The sequence below is a fragment of the Geotrypetes seraphini genome, chromosome 1 (assembly GCF_902459505.1).
Source record: "Geotrypetes seraphini chromosome 1, aGeoSer1.1, whole genome shotgun sequence".
NCBI lineage: Eukaryota > Metazoa > Chordata > Amphibia > Gymnophiona > Dermophiidae > Geotrypetes > Geotrypetes seraphini.
This window is the reverse complement of record NC_047084.1, coordinates 316743491-316768194: the sequence shown is the minus strand read 5'-3', so window position 1 is coordinate 316768194 and position 24704 is coordinate 316743491. Positions and strand designations below refer to the sequence as shown.

General features: G+C 43.7%; 2 protein-coding genes and 1 pseudogene across 6 annotated transcripts in view; 2 read left to right on the top strand and 1 right to left on the bottom strand.

Moving 5' to 3' along the window:
* INTS12 (integrator complex subunit 12) overlaps window positions 1–7419 on the bottom strand; it is a 58452-nt gene extending 51033 nt beyond the window's left edge. Inside the window, exons 1-2 of one of the 3 annotated variants that reach the window (XM_033956728.1) lie at window positions 7205–7413; window positions 263–368 (exon numbers count right to left, since the gene is read on the bottom strand). The gene's annotated coding sequence lies outside the window, so the exon portion shown is untranslated. Of the gene's footprint in view, window positions 1–262; window positions 369–7204 lie in introns of all 3 variants that reach the window. The other 2 variants (XM_033956735.1, XM_033956719.1) reach the window with 2 other exon arrangements.
* Window positions 7420–7459: 40 nt separating this feature from the next.
* GSTCD (glutathione S-transferase C-terminal domain containing) overlaps window positions 7460–24704 on the top strand; it is a 186073-nt gene continuing 168828 nt past the window's right edge. For all 3 annotated transcript variants that reach the window (XM_033956704.1, XM_033956697.1, XM_033956688.1), the window contains exon 1: window positions 7460–7535. The gene's annotated coding sequence lies outside the window, so the exon portion shown is untranslated. The remainder of the gene's footprint in view (window positions 7536–24704) is intronic.
* On the top strand, window positions 8148–23733 carry LOC117365812 (annotated as a pseudogene).

Genomic DNA, 24704 nt, shown 5'->3' with positions numbered 1-24704 from the left:
AGCCAGCTGCAATGTTTAAATATTGATCACAAAATATCTGATTACATAAATGAAACTCAGTACATAATTATCACAATATAATTGTTAGAAACTAATTAATAATACTGGTTACACACACACTAAACAATTCCTTATAATAATAATAATCCCTGATTAGCAAATGATTATATTATCACCAATGGAGCTTTACGAACCTTGTCCTCTATCACAATTTGATCCTTATCTAACCCAGCTGATAAGACCGTAAATTCCATATCCTCACCTTTTAATCAGGCCTCTGGCACAAATTAGGTGAAATGGAAACTTCTTCTTGTTAGCTTTTAGGAGATGCAGGAAATCCTTGTTAAGGGTACACGTGTTCGTCCGTCCTGGGTAAGGCAATAAATCATCAGCAAACAAGTTCCGTTTAGTGTTAAATTCAGAGCTGTTTAAAAGTCAGAATCTCTCTCTCTCAGGCAGAGAGTCACACGAGGTAACTTACAGGTCTAATTATTAAAAGAAAAGGTTACGTGCAGAATACCTGTGGGAAGATGTGAGTTCCCCCGCACCTTAACACAGACTAACTAATTAATTAGCACCTTCTTTCTTGGATCTCATCAGATGACTTCCTCGGACCAATCCAGAAACAGAACTTGGATAAATAGCCTTTCTGTGGAAAGTATCATATAGGCTGAAAGACCCAGGGCCTTTAGACAGATAAGAGCAGAATACCTTCCCCCAAAATCACATAGTCCCATTATGAAGACACAGATGAATGTCCTTGAATAGTATAACATTCTGGTACATACCCATAATGCATCAGGTAGAAACAGCAAAGCTGTGTACTTCTTTCTTCTTGCAAAATTCATGCTGGAAAGTTTCTTGTGCAGCAGAAAGATTTATTGAGACAATGGTTCAGGCTTGGTGACATCATAGAGGCCTAACCTTCAGGTGTGAATACGGAAATATCCCTACAGTCCGTGATCACAAAATCTAGCATGTTTTCTGTTGCACGGGTGTCCCTCTAGAATAAGTTATCAGGACACCTGCGATTATGCTCTAACTGTTCTAATTAAAAAAAAAAAACACCTGTTAAAAACCAAGTTGTTTGTCGATGCCTATACGTAGAGGCAATTACAGTTTAGGATATGTGTGAATCTTATGAAATCAGTAACTTCTGTAATGGTTTTTAAAGTCTATATATGGGTAGTTTGATAACTATTTGTATAGTTTAGTTGTATATAGTCTAATTGTAGCTCCCGCAAGGAGTCAGTAATGAGCTCTAGCACAGCTGATGACTTAAAACAGCTGTCATATTATAAAGTCAATCCCCTGGTTGAGGGTCAACACTGTATCCTGCATACTCACTCCTGTATGTGATCCTGTTTCACATAGTGTGGAAGGCTCGCTTTGTGACACACAAAGGAATACAGAGAGACTCTTCATTCTCAGAGTCTCTTTCCAAAAGGTCCACCAGATTTTAGCCAGTCTTTGCTATTGAGGCAAGCGTGCTCTGGAAGCCCCCTCGTACACCTCCTAGTTCACTGCCAGGCCTCCTATGGGGGTCCTGGCCATCCAAATAATCTCTACACATCAAATTAACAAATTCAGGAGAGAATGCAGAACTAGGAAGCCCTGTGTCTTCTCTAAGTGATTCCCACCTTATGTCTCTTGGGCTCCATAGCTTTCACACTCCTACCCTTAGGTAAGCCGCTGTTTTGGGGCTCTGGAAGAGGTCTTCTCCCTTCAGAATAGCCCTCCAAAGTCTCCTCAGTCCTAGAGACCCGAGGGAAGACTAAGCCTGAAGTTCCCACACTCCCTTCACACACTGCATGGCAAGTGGTGCAAAGGCGCTCTTCTGACATTTATCCATTTGACATGAATGGGGTGAAAGAGCCTAAGGACTCCATCCCTAGAACTTTGAAAAAAAAAAAAAAGTTGGGGAATCCAAGATGGCCACTGCAGTAGCATTTTGGAGCCAAAAAATCAGCTCAAAAATAACTGAAAACAAAAAACCATGATTTTAGAGGTGGGGGACCCAAAAGGAAGTGGCTAAAACTTTGAAAACTAGCCTTTTCAGAACCCCCTGATTTTTCTCGTAGGCTGCCAATAGCCTTACTCGCTGTGGAATGTGCAGTGAATGTGCAGCAGCCTGCCTCAGCTCTAAAAGTAGCAGGATCTGGTAGAAGAAATCACTGCCTAAATGGAACTATTCCTCCAATATTGAAATCTTTGGGCTGCCAGTCAGACTGATGTCAAGTTTCAAGTTTATTGAGATTTTGATTTAAACGCAATATCAAGTATTTTCAATGTCTGAACCTCAAACTCACATGGACCCGAGGATGCAAAAAAAAAAAAAAAAAAAAAAGGGTGGGGGAGAGAGAAACACAGACGGCATTCTGAAGAGCTCTACTGAGCCCCCTACAGATGCCTAACAGCCTGTGCTCAAGCCCCTATGAACCAGTAAGCAAGTAAATCTTCTAGGAGTTTAGTCCCCAAGCTCCACAAATGTCTCTGCTGGCAGGTCAACAGGTACCACAGAGGGATCAGCCTGTTAGCTGCAGACCTCCAGTTCATTTCTCCTCCTTGCAGGCAGAGCTTTCCCTCCAACCTGGGGAGCTCTGAGCACCAAAAACCGTAAAAACACTAGAACAAAAAAAAGAAATATATACACAGCAGATCACCCTAGTATTCAGCATTACACACCTATTGGTCTGTAAAAAAGTAGTTTCAGACCTACCCCCTCCTTGATTTTCCCATAGACTAACACTGTGCCATGCTGTCCTGAAAGGTGCCTAAGTCTGCTTCAGCTCATGTGTGTAGCTAGACCTTAGAGAAGGATACTGCCCAACTCCCAAACGCTGAAATCTTCAGGCTGTCAGTCAGAGCAAGACCAGACTGGACCTCTATCCCCAATGAACCACACATGTGAAGGGGGGAAGGAGGCAACATGCCACCAGCACCCTGAAAGTCTCCCACAGGAACCACTACAAGTGCCGAATCAGCCTGTGTACAAGCTCCTGAAAAAATGAGGGGGGGAGGGAATAGTTTTGTGGGAAATAGTCCTTAACTTTTGTGAAATCCTCAACCCCTTATTTTCAATATAGGCTACAATAGTCTTACTCACTGTGCCATGTGGTGCCTGCATGCTTCAGGATAGGATTTCAGCTGGTTTCAATGGAGACGAAATCTGTCTCACAGATTCGCTGAATGAACCTGGTCTTCTGGCTGTCAATCAGACCAAGGTCAGACTGAGCCTCAACCCCCCAAAAGATAGTGCTGTGAAGGAGGGGGGAGGACCACACAGCCGGTCTACAGTTGTCCTTGCTCAGCAGGTGAGGAGCCAAGCAGCCTGTGCTCAAGCTCCTGAGTAAATCAGGGATGCGAGCAGCTAAGCAGGGGATGCCCCCTGAGTTTAAAAAAATATGAAGGTGAATCAAAAATTAAAGGTAATTACGCAATAACTGGAACACAGCCAGTGAAATTCAACATATGTACTTGGACATTGCCTGCTGGATAGTTCATCCACTCATAGTCCAGTGATCAACCTTTAGTCGTGTGACAGCCATGAGGTCAGAAACATGGATGCTCTATTGCAATATTGCACCATCAAAGAATAATGTGCAGTAGAGAGCTTTCTTTGGGCAGAGGGAGTGAAACCTGTGGAAATTAACCATTGGATATTGGCTAAGTATGGACATAGCACTGTGAATCAACAAAAGGTTTATGAGTGGATAGGTTTAAAGCAGGAAGAACAGGTGTAACTGACAACGGTCGTTCTGGTTGCCCAACAACTTCATGCACACAAGAATACTGACAGGGCGGATGCCTTGATTAGAGAAGACTGACAGATAACACTGGCTGCAACTGGCTGCAAATTTGTATTATCAGCTATGGATCTGCATTTGCCATAATGCACAATGACTTGGGATACAGGAAAATCTGCACACAATGGGTTTCCAAACAGCTTACTGATCTGCACAAGCAACAGCATGTGGAGGTTTTGACCCAGTTCCTGTGACGGTATGAAGATCCGGGCATTCTGGAGAGAATTTTCACCAGTGATGAGACATGGGAGGATCACTGCGACCCGGATAGCAAACAACAAAGCATGATGAAGTAAAGAAAGCAGTGCTCACCTGGTTTCAGGAGCAGTTCAAAAACTTCTCTGCAGGAATGCAAAAGCTAGCTGAATGATAAAACAGATGTGTCATCTTGCATGGGAATTATGTGAAAAAGTGTTCAGTTACTTTTATTAAAGCCATTAAATGTATTTTGCCTTTACTTTTGATTTACCCTTGTATAAAAGCTGGCTAGCTAGCTAGATGTTCCCGAGGGCTGATCTTCCAAACAGCAGACCTCAGTCATGCCAGTCTGCATCTTCTCCCAAGCAGAGGCACCAACAAGTGGAAACCTCTGGGCACCGAGCCTCCAAAATGAACACTGAGAAAAATACCCAAAAATAATAAAACTGCAGAGCAGGAGGGCTGCTTTCCCACCTGAATGGAGCAGAGACCGGCAAGCAGGCACCCCCGCAGGCTATCTACCTGACATCAGTCAGCATTGGGAGGGGAGGTCCTCTCTCCTGATTTAAAAAATATCTTTAGCCACGATACGCGGCTCGCAGTCGCGTGACTAAAGGGGCAGGTATTGCCCCTTTGGAGCCCCTTCAGAGCCACAAGGAGACACAGGCTAAAAGGGAGGAATAACAAATGGGAAAAAGGAAGGCGAAGGTTATACCATCAACCTCAGGAACAGGTCTGATGGATCGTCATCTGTATCCTATTCCTGTAACATCTTCGGGAGGTAAGACTGACCTTTAATCTAATTCTGCCTCACTTTCCTCTGGCGAACCACCACCTCCATCTCAACCAAATTTTAAAATACTACAAGAAAAAAATTGCACTCCCACGGAAGGAGAGGAATCAATTTCTTCCCACTTAACTGATATAGATTCAACATCAACATCATTGGAGAAATCTGGAACTGTATTAACTCTTGTCCAAATGCCAGTAATTTCTGCAAATGAATCCTCTTTAGATAAATCTATTACCTTATAGGACGTTTGGACAGTAGTAAATAGAATAGAAAATTCTTTGCAGAGGACGGTTGTGAAACTTTGTCAGTTCTCAACTGAAATCACTAATAAAGTAACAGAGCAAGAAGCTCAATTAAATTTAATGGGGAAAAGAGTTGATAAAGTAGACTCATCTGTCTCTGTGATTCAAGCATGCTTAACATCTAATATGAAAGATAATTCAGTAATACATATGCAGATTGAGAAAACTGAAAATGCCATGAGATCTAGGAACCTCCGCTTCCTGAATTTTCCTTTATCTCATTTCCTTTCTCCTTTGGAGTTATGTAATGTAATGTAATGTAATTTATTTCTTATATACCGCTACATCCGTTAGGTTCTAAGCGGTTTACAGAAAATATACATTAAGATTAGAAATAAGAAAGGTACTTGAAAAATTCCCTTACTGTCCCGAAGGCTCACAATCTAACTAAAGTACCTGGAGGGTAATAGAGAAGTGAAAAGTAGAGTTAGAGGAAAAATAAAAATAAAATAAACATTTTAACAAGACAGCATTGATCTAAATACTTTGGAAGGTAGAAGAGAGGAGAGAAAGGAATAGAAGCAGAAGGGGGAGCCGTTGAACAGTAGAATTCTGGAGAAATTTAAATGATAGAAATAGAACAAAACAAAGACAAAAGGCAAAACAATAGATAAGATTAAAGATAAATCTTAAGCTGGAAAGAAAAATAAAATAAAACTTTGTCTTCAATCCACGGTTTCAGCGTCAGTGATGAAGTGGAGCAAGTAAGTTTAGGAGGAGCGATTGACGTTTCCAGAAAGGGCTTCTTCAGGGAAGAGACTTGGCAGACAGTATGATGATCTACCAGTTATTTATTTATATATTCCCACTTACTGAAAATGTATTTGAAAGATGTTCTCCACTATGCCCAGGTGGATGGATTTTCCCCTGATAACTTATATCATTTCCAAGAACATCAAAGTATTAGTTGAAGAGGGAGGTGTAGATCAATTAGTATCACCAGATAGCCTGAATATAACTCAGTTTTTGGAGTCTTCTAAAGATTTTATCGCAAAAAGAACAACATTGCTAGTAACATTAAAATCCGAGATGGAAAAGCAAGCCATTCTTAAACTTTATTTTACAAATAAACAGGCTCTATTCTGTGGTCAGAGATTAAATGTGTTTCCAGATGTCTCCAGGCAAACACCGTATAGGAGAAGACAGTTCCTACAACTCAAGACATGAGTCTTGGCTATAGGAGCTTTATTTTTCCTTAAATTTCCTTGCAAATGTTTGGTTACATATGAGAGTAATAAGTAAAGTTTTCTTGATTCATCTCATTTGGAAAGTTTCCTGAAAGATAAATCTAAAGTAGATAAATTACTTGAGACTATTGCAGAGGTTGATAAGAAGTGATAAAGTAAAGAAATGAACATTGTCTGCTTGTCTGAAGTTATAATTTAAATTACCTTTTTTATGAGATTATTGGGTGAAGTTACAGTCCCAATAATGTGGACTTGGATTTGAAAGATTTATTTTCTTTAATGTAATAATTTTGTTTTACATTGGTGTGTATTCCTATTTTTATTTGTTGTAATAATGAATAAACTTATAAATTAAAACAAAAAACTTCAGAGCAAATTAGAAGCACTTCTGAGAAACTTGCTTGCAGAAAACAAACTGAGGGGGCAAGAGCAGCTCACTGGGAAGGAAGTGGAGTTTAAAACTTTCAAGCTGCGATACAGAACCCTATCATTTCTTGACCACTAGATTCGTTGCACTATAACTATTTTTATGCTTTCCAAATGGTTGGACCAGCCCTGTTCACAGGCTCCCAGAGTAAGACTCAGCACACAAAGCTGCAAAACCCTTGGCTGACATTAGGTGCACTTAGCTACAAAAAAAAAAAAAAAGCAGAAAGGGCTCACGTTTTGCACTCTCTCATGCTTCCCTTTTCTTGCCGAGTTTTTTCTCTCTTTCCAGGTTGGAAAAAAAGACCAGTTTTTGCAGGTACACAGTTGTAAGCTCCACTGTTGTACCTCTTGCCCTTTTCCCAGTCTTTCCAATTTGCTAATATCAGTCTTACAAAAGGCCCAGCCTTGTGCTTTCCAACGCCTACTTTTATAATAAAGACAAATAAACCGGTACATACAATAAACAAAACAATATCCATTTTTCCTTACTTTTTTTCTCCGATAAATGTGAAGGTAGTAACTACAGAAACAAATTATTCGTACACCTTGTTTTCTAGCCTCCAACCGCTTCCTCGGGGTAGCCAAATTCGGTCAACGCATTACAGTGAAGATTAAGAGGCTGTCCGAGAATGACATATGGATAAAAGAAGCCATTGGAGCACCGGAATGAGGCTTGGAATACAAAAAGAAAAGCTATTGGGGCACGAGAAGGAGGCTTAGATTTCACAGCCTGCTCTCCCGCATCACGTGCAAGAAGGCTGGGTTTTCCAGGCACAAGGCGGAAGTACTTCAGAAGCACGGAGGTTGGAGCGCAGAGCAGGTACCGATAATATAGTGGGCGGGAGGAGAATGGAAGGGTTGGGAATAGTTTGGCATTGGTAGGAGGAGTATATGTAAAGGGACTGGAGTTGTTGTTTTGTTTTATTGTGTAACCCTGTGGGTTTAAAACAACTTTGTTTTTATTTACTTGGGTAACTGGGGGGGGCTGGAAGCCAAGTTCCTGCAATCTGGTTCGGGACTGGGGTGCCCATCGGGTGACGAATTCTCCAGGATTCGTGAATGAGCGCGCGGATAGAACCGCGAGTTCACTGGAATTGAAGCGGGAAGGCTGGAACTTGGGCTTGCCGGCTCTGCACGTGGGCTTAAGGCCGCACATGCGCATGTGGGACCCGGAGCTATTGTGAGAGGCAGGAAAGCGGAGCTGTGTTGTGCTGCCTGGCTGAGAGAGCTTCCGGGCATGCGCGGGAAGGGCCTTGGGATAAAAAGAACCGGACCAGGAAATGGTGGATAGTGTTGGGGAAAGCCCGGGAAAAGCTTCATCAAAGATTTTGGGGCCAGGCATTAGCGTTTTGTGGGAACTGGGCGAGCATGCGCGTGTAGCTGTCGGTTCAAGAGCAGGGGGGGTGCAGTAGTACTCCAGTCTCGGGGGGGGGGGGAGGAGAGAAATAAAAGCAGCAGAAGGCTTTAAAAGGTATGAGGGGGATAAATGTTCTTTAGAACAAATATTTTAAAGTTTTTAAATTGATTTGACTCTTAATAAAGGCCTACTGGGCTCCCAGTATTCTATAGAATCACATAACATTCCTAACAATCCATAACAATCCTAACATTCAAAAAATGTATCACAAATCTGCTGGAATTTCAGGATAGACTCTTAATCCCATATGCCCCTTTAAGAACCCTAAGATCAAACACCCAACACCTTCCATATGTCTCATTAGCATGACTCGAGCAACATCTTCTCAGTCACAGCCCCCTCCCTCCCATTCTGGAACTCAATGCCCACAGAACTAAATACAGTAAAACTAAATACATTTTTATTCAAAAATGCCTTTGACTTCTAGTCTAATCTCTTTCAATACCTTATCCAACAGATGCCGCCCCCCCCCCCCCTTTTTGTACTACCCTTCAATGGCTCTCTGTCCTATATTGACATGTAGTTCTCCCCCTTCATCTCTTTCATAACAGTACGTCCGGGATACCGTTCCTTGCATCCACCACCCTTTCTGTAAAAAAGTGTTTCCTTAGATTACTCCACCATCTCCTCTGGGAGACCGTTCCACGCATCCACCACCCTTTCTGTAAAGAAAGGTATTCCCTTATATTACTGCACCACCTACTCCGGGAGACCGTTCTACGCAGTGTTCTCCCAGAATTTTTTTTCCAGCCAGGTGGCATGAAAAAGTAGCCGGGTGGGATGGGGAAATTTGGTGGTGGGGAAAATTAACATGTTTAGCATGCACAAACTCCCACGCTAAGCGGAAAAACTAACGCCAGCTCAATGCTGGCATTAGTTTCTAGTGCGCGTGGTAATTCTGCACATGCTAAGCGCATGCTAAAACCACTATCGCAACTTAGTAAAAGGAGCCCTAAATGTGTACTATTTTTATTAGTTAATTATTATTATTTTCCAATGCTCAATATGACTTCCTTTTTAAGGTTTGACACTTGTAAAAGAATATTTTTACTAAATTTAAGAAGCATCCAATGCTAGAAGGGAATAATTAGATATTTGCTCTTTCAAATGGTTTAGAGGTTTAAAAAAGGGAAAGGCGTTAATGAAGTCATTAGGTTCAATCTAACCATTTATTTCTGCATGAATTTAAACAACTAAAAAAAATATATAAATATAGCTCATCCAGTCATACAAGAATGGCTCTACAGCAGGAGTGCCCACACTTTTTGGGCTGCGAGCTACTTTTTAAAATGACCAAGTCAAAATGATCTACCAACAATAAAATTTTAAAAAGCACACTGTACGCAGAGAAAATGTTAATTATCATTTATATTCCGCGGGTTTTCAAAGAGGTCAAGGCAGATGACTTTATGGAATGTCACCTCAGGAACTATACAAAAATAGACAAATATACCTCCTCCCTAAACCGCAATAACGGTTTTTAGCGCATGGAGATGTGCTGAATGCCCTGCGCTGCTCTCGATGCTCTTAGGCTCCCTGCGCTAAAAACCGCTATTGCGGTTTAGTAAAAGGGGACAATAGTGCCAAATATAGACAGCAGATATAAATTCTCAAAGGACACATTTTGATCACTAAATTGAAAATAAAATCATTTTTCCTACATTTTTGTCTGGTGATTTCATGAGTCTCTGGTTGCTCTTCCTTCTTCTGACTGTAAATCCAATATTTCTTTCTTTCTGCCACTTCCCTTTTCTTTCTGTCTCCCCCCCTGACTGCATGTTTCTCTCTCCCCCTGCCCCCTCTTTATTTCTGCCTTTCTTTTTTTCTCTCTCTCTCCCCTGCCTGTCTTTCTTTCTATCTCCCCCTGCCCCCTCAAGCCATTGCGCCGATTTCTCCACTTCCCTGATTCTTTCCCTACCTCATAAGCCACCATGCCGATTTCTCCCTGCTGCTTCCCTGAGCTAGGCCAGGCAATTACAAGCGCCGGACTCACAAGACTTCACCTCTGACGTCAATTCTAACGTCGGAGAGGAAGTTCCAGGCCAGCCAAGCAGCGATTTTTTTTTTTTTTTTTTTCTCTTTTCAAAGGCATGCCTCGGTCTTTGCTGGACTAGCTTATGGTCACCACACATCCCGGGCTGTCGGGTTGGGGGGCTGGGTACCTTCCATCCTCAGCTCCAGGAGTCTGGTATTAATAGGCGACTCAGTACTTGTTCGCTCTTCTACTCTGGAGCATGATCAGGCTACCTTTTTGGAGCTTCAGACCATTCTTCCAGAATGACACTGTAGGTCTTTTCAGTCAGTATTATGATGGGGGTGTTTCTCTACAACCTGGGCAGTAGGTGCTGTACTCAGTTGGCGGGTAATGTTGTGGTTCTACTTCGATGGGTGGAACCTCATCTTCCTCTTCTGTTGGCAGTTCATTTTATGAGTCAGGAAAAGAGTGTGGATAGACTTTCTCTCCGCGCCATCTGAGCATGGCCCATTTAGTGTATGTTACTGTGTGCAGCGCTGTGTACGCTCTAGAAAGTGTATAGGTGAATAATAGTGAAATCTTCTACATCTTGGATATTGGGAATTTTGGCTCAGGCGTTCCAGCTCTTTTTATGGATGTGAGATCTCCTGGGCCTAGACCTCATGGCCTCGTCTCAAAATTCCAAGCTTCCTAGCTTCTTCAGCCGGCACAGGGACTGGGAGTCAGAGGGGGTAGCAGCGTGGCTTCTTTTTCGCCTCTGGTTTTTCCCTTTTTCAGTGTTTTCCCCTGGCTGATCTTAGCTTGGATTTGCCATCTCAAGTTCGCTTTCCGGGCACAGTATTGTAGAATCTCTGGCTTGGCTGCGCCATCCTTGATATGCGGATCTGATAAGTCTTTCGACAGCTGGACTATGAAGTTTCCTGGTATCTCCGGATTTGCTCACCTAGGGTCCGCTCAACATGGATATTCATACTATTTTGGTATTACGACCTAGCTTTTGAGTAGTCATGACTGACGTGCTAATGCGAAGCAGGTTGTTTCTTCTCTTATCCAGGCGCTACAGACTTCTTAACTTGTGGCTTCTGCTTCCTTTTGGAGGTTTTTCCTTTCTTGGATACTTCTCAACATTTGCACCCTTCTGGAGTTCCTTTTTGGCACAGGGGCATTATCGGGGGCTTAGCGTTCAATTCCCTTCAGCTTCAAGTGCCATTCTTAGTTTGTTACAAGGGCTAGGTATATTGCTCTTCGATTAATTCTCAGCTACATGTAGTCAGTTCCTAAACGGAGTACGGTATATTTGTACACCAATTAGAAAGTCCGGAGTGCATTTTTCAGGAACTTCTTCGCAGTTTACTGAAGGCTTCATTTCCTCCTTGTGCCATGGAACACGGGATTTCTTGTGGCCATAGCTTCGGCTCTGCAGTTTTCCGGGTTGCAGACCTTGTTCAGCGGGGATTCCTATTTCTGATTTCCAAAATCTGGGGTATCAGTTCGGACGGTACCACAATTCTTTCTCAGGAGGTGTCATCCTTTCTTTTATGACATGCTCACTTTTCCTTCCTTCTTCCTGGGAGGAGAAATGGGGAGATGTGCTTTTCTTCACTGAATTTTTTGAAAGTGCGTAGCGTTCTCCGCGAGCAAGGTTTCTAATGACTTTTAGTTGTTTAGATCACCTTTTTGTATTCTTCAAGGGACGCCTCAAACATATGGCGGCGTCCAAAGCCTCCATAGCTAGATGGGTCCAGGAGGACATTCTTTATGCTTGCTTGCTGGCAGGGAAGCAGTTGGCGAAAGAACTTCACGACCATTCTACCGGAGCGATGGCTACTTCTTGGGCTCGGCCCAGAGGTTTTTCCTTGGAGGAGATTTGTCTCGCGACTACTTGGTCTTACAAGAGTGCTTTCTCTCCGCATTTCTGCTTGGATGTGGGGGCGCATGCGTTAGGAGCGTTTTGTGCTTCGGTTGTTGCGGAGGCGGCGTTTGCTTCCCACCCAGATCGAGGATTGCTTTGCTACATCCCATTGGTCTCTGGATTCATCTGCTGCTGTTGCTAGGAAAGGAAAAATTATGTTCTTACCTGTTAATTTTCTTTCCCTTAGATGCAGCAGATGAATCCAGAGCTCCACCCTTTCTGGATATTGTCTCTCGGTTTTTTCTTTTGCAAGTTTCGCAGTTTGTTATTGTGGCAGGTTGTTTTCTGTATTATTGCATTTTGAGATTTGTTATGGGAAAGAAGTTTTTTACATGCTATGCCTATTGATGGTTACGGATGCTTGGGCAAGGAGCTATACTGGATAAACAGGAGGAGTGCCAGCCAATAGGACCACCTGTTAATCAGTTTCTCTATCTCCGCCTGCTGGTAGATGTGGGCTATCCCATTGGTCTCTGGATTCATCTGCTGCGTCTAAGGGAAAGAAAATTAACAGGTAAGAACATAATTTTTCCTTCTCTGTTCCATATGGCATCTTCCCTTTTTCTATGTCCCTTCAATAAACTGTATATCCTGTGCCCTTTCTCTCCTTTGTACATGATCTATTTCAGCTTCACCCCCTCCCCTATGCTCTGGCATCGCTCTCTTTTCCTTCCTTCCTTCCCTCCCTCCCACTCCACCCCATGGTCTGGCATCTCTATCTCCTTCCCTTCTCTCCTCCCATGCCCTGGCATCTCCCTCCTCCCCCTCCCCCCATATGCACTGACATCTCTCTCCCCCTCCATGGTCTGGTAGCTCCTTTCCTTCCCTCCCTCCCATGGTCTTGGCTTCTCTTGCCTCTCCTCTTCCTTCCCTGGTCTTTCTTCCCTTTCTCTCCCCAATTGGGTACTGCTGCAGCACTTCTCTTCCCCTCCCCCCCACAATTGGGTGCAGCAGCAGCAGCACTTCTCTTCCCCTCCCCCCTCCCCAATTGGGTAAAGCAGTAGCTTTTCTCTTCCCCCCAATTGGGTGCACCAGCTTTTCTCTTCCCCCCTCTCCCCAAAAATTTGGGTGCAGCAGCAACATTTCTCTTCCCTTCCCCCCAAAATGGGTGCAGCAGCAGACTATTTCTCTTCCCACCTCCCCTCTTCGGTGCAGCAGCAGTATTTCTCTTCCCATCCCTCCCAGCTCACATACCCATCGACAGAGTCGCTAGGCAAGTTGTAAGCTTCCCTCCGTTGCTGACCTATCTTCCATAGGTCAGTGATGGAGGGAAATTTACAACTTGCTGCTTTTACTTGCTTCGGGCCTTCCTTGTTGCCGGGTCCTGCCTACTTTCTGTTTCCGCGAAGGCAGGACCCGGCAGCGAGGAAGGCCCGAAGCAAGTAAAATCAGCAAATTGTAAGCGTCCCTCTGGGGCTCTAACGTGTGCATACCGGCTTCCCTTCTCTTCCCCCCGAAACCGGAAGTTACGTTCCGTGGGTGGGAGAGAAGAGAAGGGAAGCCGGCACGCACACGATAGAGCCCCGGAGGGAAGCTTACAACTTGCTGCTTTTACTTGCTTCGGGCCTTCCTCGCTGCCGGGTCCTGCCTTCGCGGAAACAGAAAGTAGGCAGGAACCGGCAACGAGGAAGGCCTGAAGCAAGTAAAAGCATGCTGGCAAAAAAAAAAAAAGGCAGGCATCAAACAAAATTTTCGGCGGCGAGTCAGCACGGGAAGGAGCATCGGCGGTAGCAGCAGGATTCGCCGGGCGGTCATCTAAATTAGCCGGGCGGAGCGCACGGTTAAAAGGCCCTGAGGAGAACACTGGTTCCACGCATCTACCACCCTTTCAGTAAAAACAAGTATTTCCTTAGATTACTCCTGAGCCTATCACCTTTCAACTTCATCCTATGCCCTCTCATTCCAGAGCTTCCTTTCAAACGAGAGACTCGACTCATGTGCATTTACACCACATAGGTCTCTATCAAATCTCCCCTTCCTTTGGTTTGTAACACCAGCCAACATGCTGATTGCTCTGCGTTGCTCTGACAGTCATAGAGTTCCTATGAGTGTCAGAGCAGCGCAGAACATTCAGCATGCCAGCCAGCGCTAAAAACCTCTTCCATGCTTTTGTAAAAAGGGGGAGAGGGGTTATTTTGTGATTACTTATTCCATACTGGGTGAGGGTGGTTCTGTGTATGAAAGACAAGGTTTTCTGTTAGCGTTAACCAGCCTTGTTTGGCGTAATGCAACAGCCATGGTTCTTGGGAGCACATTGAATAAACCCGATTTGAATCTCCTTATTGTCTGCCAATCTTCTTTTGTTTCATGTTGGATTCTTTGGTGGACCACTTGCCTTGTTTCGTTACAAGTTAACATACATGGAGTGGAATGTACTAGAGGAGTTACAGATTTGGTTGTTTATATATTCATATGGGTTACAGTTGGATGACATAGAATGAGAAAGTTGAGAGGAGTTGTAAACTTGGTTATTAATATAGACTTATGTTTTGGATAGTATTATTGCTTTACAATACATTTGAACAATGTGAAAAATTCTAGTTGTAGACCTGATTGACTAAATCCATGCCTGGACATCAATCTAGCATAACAAATTAACTCAATTTGTAGATTATGACTGTTGACTTTGGTTTATAGATTGTAGATTTATTTGTAGCATTACATGATTATGTATATGGTCATTGCTTAATTTATGTATATGAGTTCAAAGACAGTGTTTCTCAGCTTCTTCAAGCCAAGTACCCCCTAAGCCTAACAAATATGAACCAAGGACCTCACCCCCATAATAGTACTAAGTGTAATGCAATTTCTTCCATCTGTTTACAATATAATCTTATTAATACATTAGCTGATGCCCCGGCGTTGCACGGGTATTTAATTATAGCAATAACACTGTAAATGGATTCAAAAAAAGATACTTTATAGTGGTGAAATAAATTATTTTTTTACAGCTTTATAAAAAGTACAATATTCAAATAATAATGTGAAATATTACTAACACAAAACTTGATTATAAACAACATTTTTAGTTTCACCTCCAGGAGCAAGAACATATACATTCTTGGGTGAACCCACCCATGAGCAAGCAACATAGAGTTGTCCATGGGAAAAACAGGGGGATCTTAAATCCACTCCACAGTATGTAATAGTCTGTCCTTGTGATTTGTTGATTGTGATAGAGAATGCAAGTCTCACTGGAATTTGCAATCTCTTAAACTGAAAAGGAAGATCTGTTGGAATAAGTGGTATCCGCAGGATAAATACGGTTTCACCTTGTCCCTTTCCGGTTAAGATAGTCGCTTCAATTACATTGGACATGAACCTCTTTACACAAAGCCTTGTGCCATTGCAAAGTTTTGGTGGGTCAAGGTTGCTAAGTAAAATAACTGGAGATCCCACAGCTTTTTACATTTTTTCCATTGACATGAATGGGTGAAATAAGATTTTATGTTTGTAGCTCCGCCCACGTGTGCAGGTGGGCCGCGAGACCCCCAGAACATATCACCCCAGGTAGTGAGGGATCTGCATATCAAGTTTCGTTCAAATCGGTCCCACAGCTTTTTACATTTTTCCCATTGACTTGAATGGGTGAAATCTGATTTTCTGTTTGTAGCTCCGCCCATGTGTGCAGGTGGGCCGCGAGACCCCCAGAACATATCACCCCAGGTAGTGAGGGATCTGCATACCAATTTGCGTTCAAATCGGTCCCACAGCTTTTTACATTTTTTGCATTGACTTGAATGGGTGAAATATGATTTTCTGTTTTTTTCCATTGACATGAATGGGTGAAATCTGATTTTCTGTTTGTAGCTCCGCCCACGTGTGCAGGTGGGCCGCGAGACCCCCAGAACATATCACCCCAGGTAGTGAGGGATCTGCATACCAAGTTTCGTTCAAATCGGTCAAGCCGTTTTTGCGTGATCGCGGCACATACACACACACACATACACACCTCCGATTTTATATATACAGTGGTGCCTCGCACAGCAAACGCCTCGCACAGCGAACGCTGCGCACAACGAACTTTATGTCTTGATTCGTACAACGGACTTCGTTTCACACAACGAAGTCCGGGGTTCCTGCGGGGTTGGATCGCAGCGGGGTTGCTCGAGCCGCGAGAGTAGTCTCCTTCTCCTTACCTGCCCTGTCGCAGCACACAGCCGAACGGAAATCTTCCCGATGTCAGCGCTGACGTCGGAGGGAGGGCTTAAGCAAAGCCCTCCCTTCCTCCGACGTCAGCGCTGACATCAGGAAGACTTCCGTTCGGCTGTGTGCGGCTGCGGCAGGGCAGGTAGGAAGAAGGCAATGGCGAACGAAAGAGGGGGGAGGGGGCGGTCCGCCCCGAAGAATGTGCACAGCTGGTCAGGTCCCCCGATCGACCGACAACAGGCCCGGCCGACAAACCTCCCTGCCCTGTAGCCGCGAATCTAAATTACCTCTTACAGCAGCTTCAATAATCCAGCTGCTGTAAGAAGGTAATTTAGATTCGCGGCTACAGGACAGGGAGATTTGTCCGACCGGGCCTGTTCTGTTGTCGGTCGGGTGCAAAAGCGCCACAAAGGTGGAGGCAGGGAGGGAGGAAAGGTGGAGTGGAGAAGAAAAGACGCTTAAGCGGGGAGAAGGCCGCTGAAAGCACATGTTGGAGCAGGGGATGAGAGGGAGGGAGAGAAGGGGAAATATTGGACAAGGGCAGAAGGGATGCTAAATCATAGGGTGACAGGCAGAGAGAACAACAGGAAAAAGAGTGGAAGCAATCTTGAACCCTGAGGGTGAGGGCAGAGAGAGGTGGTGAGATGATTGATCATGGGGAGAGGGACAAAAGGGAATAGAGATGGGATAGGAAGATAGTGGAAGTAAAAGGACAGGGAGATGTATGTTTTTAGATGTATCTAAATAAAAATAATAACAAAAAATTTATCTTTTTTATGTCATCTTAGCATATTTTATGCTGCAGAACGAATTATTTTTTTTTACATGTATTCCTATGGGAAAACGCGTTTCACATAACGAACGTTTCACATAACAAACTTGCTCCTGGAACCAATTAAGTTCGTTGTGTGAGGCACCACTGTATAGATAATGGTAACCACAAAATTGAAAAAACACAATGCACATGGTATGCAGAAAAAATCTTAAATTATCATTTATATTTCTTTTTTTTTAAAGAGGTCAAGGCAGATGACTTTAAACTATGCAATGTCACCTCAGTAACAACTATAGAAAAATAGACAAATATAGTGCAAAATATAGACAGCAGATATAAATTCTCAAAATGGACACATTTCAATCACTAAATTGAAAATAAAATAATTTTTCCTACCTTTGTTGTCTGGTGATTTCATGAGTCTGGTTACACTTCCTTCTGACTGTAAACCCAATATTTCTTTCTTTCTGCCTCCTGCACCCTTCATCTCTGGACCACATACCCTTCCCCATTGAATATCTCTGTTCCTCCATGAGTCCAACTTTTCTTCCGCTCTCCTCCACCCCTATTGGCAACATGTCTCCCTCACTGTCAATCTGTCTTGAGAGATCCAGGCATCTCTCTCACTCCTCTACTGCCACATCCAACATTTCTCAGTGTCTCATCTCCTAGAGCAGTGGTTCCCAATAGAGAATGACACGGTGAAAAAATTGGTCCCCGTCACCGCCCCGTCCCCGTCTCACCATCCTCTGCACCGCCCCGTCACCGTCATTCCCTTCACCGCCCCGTCACCGTCATTCCCTTCACCGCCCCGTCACCGCCACTGCCACCCCATTCACCGCCCCGTCACCGCCACTGCAACCCCATTCACCGCCCCGTCACCGTCACCGCTGCATACATAAAAGCCTCAAACGGGTACGATTTTATATACTTTTCTAATATCTCCCCTATGTATCTGCCATTGCCCCCCCCTGTGTCCATATACCATCCCCATGGCATGTCCCCTTTTTGTCTCTGTCCCTATGCCCCATGCACATAATTTCCCCTCTTTCTGTTACCTTCCTGTGTCCAGATTTCCCCTATCTTCCTCTTCCATACCAGTGTGTCTCTTCTTTTCAACCCCATCTAGCTTTTTTCCCTCTTTCTTCCCCCCCCCCTGCTTCTAGCATCTGGCTCACCTGCCTGTCCTTCCCTTTCTTTCCTGCTGTGGGTTTTTCTTTCCGTTTTCATCACCTTGGCCCAGAATCCTTTTCCCTTTCACTCCCTCCTTACAGTCTGAGCCGGGAACACGGGTGATCGCACGGTCCTCGCAGCCCCCACCCGCCTGCCCAATCGATCCTAGTGTTTAGCCAGCTCTCTCCCTTCTCCTCACCTTAATTTGCAGGCTTTCTTTTTCAGCGACCTGCACGCTTTCCCAAAGAGGCGCACACGCGCGGCTGCTCAGTGTTCAATCTTCTGCTCTGCTGCAACTTCCTGTTTCCGGTTGCGTCAGAGCAGAAGATCGAAACTGAGCAGCAGCGGCTCTTTGATAGCGTGCGGGTCGCCGAAAAAGAAAATCTACAAACTAAGGTGAGGAGAAGGGAGAGAGCTGGCTAAACACTAGAATCGATTGGGCAGGCGGGTGTGAGCTGCGGGGACCGCGCGATCCTTCATACCTCACTGCGGGGACAAGACCCATTCACCGCCCCGCGGGCAGTGAATGGCCTTGTCCCCGTCGCTGCAGCGACTGCTAGTTTTCTTCCCCGTTTTCGGCGGTGACCCGCGGCTAAAATGCGGTGGCCGCGGGTAAACCGCCACCGTGTCATTCTCTAGTTCCCAACCCTGTCCTGGAGGACCACCAGGCCAATCAGGTTTTCAGGCTAGCCCTAATGAATATGCATTAGAGAGATTTGCATATAATGGAAGTGATAGGCATGCAAATCTGCTCCATGCATATTCATTAGGGCTAGCCTGAAAACCCGATTGGCCTGGTGGTCCTCCAGGACAGGTTTGGGAACCACTGTCCTAGAGCATATGCAGCCTTTTTCCACCACTGCCCACCAGCCCCATGCCTACTTCTCTTTCTGTCACCCCTCTCCAGCACCATGCCACATCTCTCCCTCTATCACTATGCCTAATATTCCTCCATCTTGCATCCCCTTCAATCTGTCCCTCTGTTTCCTCTTCACCACCATACCCAACATTTCTCCCTCTTATCCTTCTCTCCCCTATGCTTCTGTACCTCTCTCGATGCCCAATTTCCCTCTTTCTTCCTTTCCCCTTGACTTTCCCTCTCACTCTACACCTATATCCAAAAATTCTCTTTTCTTGTTCTCACCCATCAGCATCTCTCTTTCCATCCCTTCCTAATCCCCCCAGCCCATGCAGCATCTGTTCTTCCTTTCTGCCCAACTCCAGTCCCCACTCCTCTCAGCTGGATCCGACCTCTCCCCAGTTCCCAATTCCTCCACCTACCTTACCAGCTCCCCGCCGCTGTATTTTAAAATCTTCGGGCAGCCAGAGGCGCAACGAAGCCAGCCTCCTGCCGTCTGCCTGCCTCAGAAGTGTTCATTCTGCATAGACAGAACGCTTCTGAACGAATGCTTCTGGGTCAGGCAGGAGGCTGGCTTCATTGCAACTCCGGCTGCCCAAAGATTTTAAAAATACAGCAGCGGGGAGCTGGTAGATGGGGGAATTGGAAACGAAGCATGCCTCCCGCCATCTGCTTGCCTGCCCCGGAAGTGTTCTATTTGCAACGTTCTGCGTAGGCTGCAGAAATAACACTTCTGGGCCAGGCAGGCAGACAGTGGGAGGCTGGCTTTGGTTTGCCGCTGACCACCCAAAGTTTTTAAAAATACAATGGCGGGGAGTTGGTAGGTGGGGAAATTGGGAACTGGGGAAAGCCGGATCCAGCTGAGAGGAGTTGGGTCTAAGGTTGGCTTGGCTTTGATGGAGGGGGATGGACAGGAAGGAGGGATCCCTGGCGGTGGCGGCTGGGCAGGCAATATCCATGGCAGCGCATACCCCCAACAAGCGATTTGTGTACCTCCAAGGTTGAGAAGCACTGCATTAGACCTTCCATTGATTGGAGTATAGCTCTGAGAACTGGGTTTACTGATCCTAATATCCTTGACTAGCAAGGACTGTGTAGAATTGGTTTACCATGATAGTTTTACTTCATATAAGGGGAATTTTGAAAGTGTGTGTCAGGACAAGAAGGTTCAAAAGAAGCCTAAAACAACACTGGACATGTTTTAACTGCTGTAATAAAGTAAAGCTGCTATTTATAGAGGCTGTCTTGAACTTCCCACCTTTCAACCCACCTTCAGCCTGCTGTCACTTTGTATGGTGCTCCATCTCTTTAAACAATTGGTCTACTTCTCCCTTCTAGCTTTTGTTTTGCCTATTCTGGTAGTCTTCTACATCCTGGGACAGTTCCAATAACAGAAATAAGACTGTGACTGAGTGCTATATACATTGGAATGATGTGTAGGAAATTTAGAAGTCACCTCACTGGAAACAGATGTGTCTTTTTGTTCACAGGAAGCATAAGAGCAGCAGGATACACCTTACAGAAGTTACCTTCTAACAAGGATACAGCACACTATGTCTCTCTCGGGAGCAGCAAAATGCAAAAGAAAAAGGCAAGAAGAAGAGAAGAATAAACGACAGTGGGGAACATTGGAGCGATTTCTGTCACAGTCACCAGGTTTTCAGTTAACGGAAATGGCTGATTCGCAGGTTGATTCCCTGGTAAATGAATCGGCCACAAGTGAGCATCATTCAACAGCAGAGGAGCAGGTCTCCATGGCAGAGGAGGAGGTCTCCATGGCTCAAGAGCAAGCTAAAACTTCAGGAAGTTCATGGGAAATTATTGCCATACAGCAACCCTGTTCAGACAAAACCATTGCTAGCTATTCTAGTGATCCAGCCAAATGGTTTGTTGATGAAAACCTGCAAAACTATTTTTCTCTAAACAAACCTAGTCAAAACATTGATGATTTCACTGCTTCTTTGAGAAAATATGGAAAGAAAAGCGAGAGCTTAACAAAGGAGAATTTCTATCAAAGAAAAAAAAATGGAGAATTACTGTTGAGGGAATGGCTAGTATACTCTCCTTCTAGAGGGTCACTTTATTGCTATTGCTGCAAATTATTCTCAAAGAAAGAAACTGTCTTCAGTTCCGGATTCAATGACTGGAAAAATAACTCTACTCACTTATGTGATCATGAGAAATCAACTGATCATCGAAATGCTGTGCTTAGTATGTGTTCACTTAGAGATGTCACTGCGCGAATCGATTCTAATTTAGTTAATCAACTAGAAGGAGAGAGAAGAAATTGGCGAAATGTCTTGAAACGTGTAGTTGCTACTGTTCAGTTTCTAGCTGCAAGGGGGTTGCCTTTCCGTGGCGATGATGAACTGCTCTCATCACCGCATAATGGTAATTTTTTGGGATGCTTAGAATTAATTAGTCACTTTGATCCACTTTTGTCAGAGCATCTAACTAAATATGAAAATGCTGGCAGAGGAAGCACTAATTATTTGTCCTCGACCATTTGTGATGAGTTCATACATGTAATGTCTGAAAAAGTTCAGAATGCCATCATCAGTGAAATTAAAAGTAGCAAGTACTTTTCTATTATAGTGGATTCCACCCCTGATGTTGCTCATATCGACCAGCTCACTTTGATAATTTGATATGTCCAGCAGGAGAGTGACGAGCCTGTTGAGCGATTTCTAAAATTCATATCTCTTCGTGCTCATACTTATGAACATATAGCAAAAACTGTCATGTCAATGCTGAAAGAACTGGACATTGATTTGGGAGACTGTCTTGGACAGAGCTATGATAATGCCAGTAATATGGCTGGTAAATATTCTAGACTTCAGGCACAGATTAAAGATGCAAATCCTCTAGCTGACTTTGTTCCATGCTCTGCACATTCTCTAAATTTGGTTGGCTCAAGTGCTGCAGAATGTTGTCTGGAAGCTGTTTCATTCTTCAGCTTTATGCAGAATCTCTACAATTTCTTCTCTGCTTCAACTCAGCGCTGGGAGATTCTCACATCCCATCTCCAAAACAGCAACCAAAGTCTGACAGTTAAAAGCCTGTCTTCAACTAGATGGTCAGCTAGAGCTGATGCGACAAGGGCTTTAAGATATGGCTACAAAGCCATTCAGGATGCAATTGCCAAAATAACTATTGATAATGGGCATCCCAAAGCAGCTCAGTATGAAGCACATCAGTTAAGAACCATTATGGACAGTCTGGAAACTGCAATTATGACTGTCACGTGGGATGCTATCTTGAAAAAAATCAACTCTACAAGCAAAGCTTTGCAACAGGTAGAATTGGATCTGTGCACAATTTCTGTTTTGTATGACTCGCTAATTAACTTTGTTGAACAGGTGAGAAATAACTTTGAAACCTATGAAATGGAGGCAGAAAAACTAACAACGGAAAGTTACAGGGCGGAAAGCCAAAGGAGTAGAAACAGGAAAAGGATGTTTGAGTCTGCAGATCCAGAAGTGAAGTGCTCAGGACGAGAAGCATTCATTATTGAAACACATTATGTCATCTGCGACTGTCTAGTGCAGGAACTCCTACGACGAAACAATGCTTACAAAGAACTAGAGAAGAAATTTGGATTTCTGACACAGTTTAAATCTTTGAATATTTTTGAAGTTCGTGCAGCTGCAGATAATTTAAAGTTACATTACAAACAGGACTTGGAGGAAGACTTTACAGATGAGTTTTGCCATTTCAGCTCAGTGTTTCAAAATGCAGATACATCAGCAGTGACCATGTACAAGAAACTTAGAGAGCTAGGTCTGAGAGCCACATTTCCCAATGTAGATACATGCCTTCGAATGTATTTAGCTTTACCACTCTCTGACTGTTCAGGAGAGAGGTCATTTTCTTTGTTGAAACGTGTGAAGAATTATCTTCAAGCAACAGTGAAGGAAGAAAGCCAAAATGCATTTGCTTTACTAGCAATTGAGAACAAATTTACAGTCTCCTTGGATTTTGACGACATCATTGAAGAGTTTGCCAGGAGAAAAGAAAGAAAGTTGTTGTAAAGTTTGTTTTTAGACCAACGTTTTAGATTTATTTCTTCAATACTGTCACAAATCCCAGAGTTTTCATAAAGTGAACTAATTAACATACTGGTATGCAAATGGGTGAGGGAGTTTAAAATGTTATTGCATTAGTTTATCATTGTATGGTATTGTATATTTAACTTGCGTCTGTTTAGTGGGAAGTGTGAAATCAAATGGAAATCCCACCTATTGATAAATCAAGGTTGCAGTACACTTTTATATAGGTATGGAAAGGGTTCAGAGTTAAAGTTCTGGACAAGAAGGTGGGAAGGAAGGATGGATTTGTTCAGAGATGTTTGCGGGTTGCATAAAAGAAAAACTGTACACTGACACTGGTATGCTAATCTTTGTTGTTTGTTTTGAATTTTAAAATAAAAGAAATACAAGTGTAAATGAAGTAGAAAACAGGTAAATGGGGTTGGGGCAGGGCTAGGGGGCCCAGTGTACTTGCGAGTCTAGGGGCCCTTGAAGAATTAATCCTGCCCTGCAAATAGCCCATCCAGTCTGTCCACCCGCAGCACCCACCACCTCAAGAGATCTTGTGTGCCTGTCCCACACCCTCCCAAATTCAGGCACAATATTTGTCTCCACCAACTTCCATGCATCTATCACTCATTTTGTAAAAAGGTATCGGGTCTAGGATCCCAAAATTCTACCTTGCAGACTGTCCCCCCCCTCCCCAATTAGATATACTGTATATGTACAAGAGTACAATTCACTAGTGCTTCTTGAACCTAATTTGCATAATTGATTTTGACATATCACACCCACTTCTGGATTGTTACCAGTCAGAATTGAGGAACTGTCTAAGCCCTACCACTCCCACTCAGTGACAAATCTTGAGGTCAATAATTTAAAACTCTGACAGCAAAAAGGCCCCCCCACCCCTAGTGATGAACCTGTCATGAGCCACAGGCAGAAAAGCAACCATTCCTCATAGTCACTGAATATTAGTACAGTGTATGTGCTGGTATAGAAGATGACTGGATATGTTTTAACTTGTTCCTGTCAAAAATTGGTTTCCATAATCTCCCAAAGGCTCAAAATGCCCCCTTTACTACTACTTATCATTTCTTTAGCATTCCCTTAATGTCCCATCCCTAAAGGTAATTGGTACTCGTCGTACCCTTATTTTTTTCAATCACCACCCCTTCAATTTGGAGCTCTCTCCCTCTATACCTTAGAGCAGTGGTCTCAAACTCAAACCCTTTGCAGGGCCACATTTTGGTTTTGTAGGTACTTGGAGGGCCTCAGAAAAAAATAGTTACTGTCTTATTAAAGAAATGACAATTTTGCATAAGGCAAAACTCTTTATAGTTTATAAATCTTTCCTTTTGTCTAAGTCTTAATAATAATATTGTCATTTATAGCTAAAGAGACATATGATCAAGAAACTGTTTTATTTTACTTTTGTGATGATAAACATACAGAGGGCCTCAAAATAGTATCTGGTGGGCCACATGTGGCCCCCAAGCCATGAGTTTGAGACTTAGAGCTGAACGAAACGTGCAGAAATTCAAAAGCAGTCTAAAATGCCTGCTTTTTAAAGATGCCTATAACTGATTTTTATACACGTATCTACTCCAGTCATTTTTAACTTTTTCCCTTTTCCTATTGTATTTTCCTTGTATGTATTCTTTCTATAAAATTGTAGTTCTTCCCTCTTTTCCCATTGTT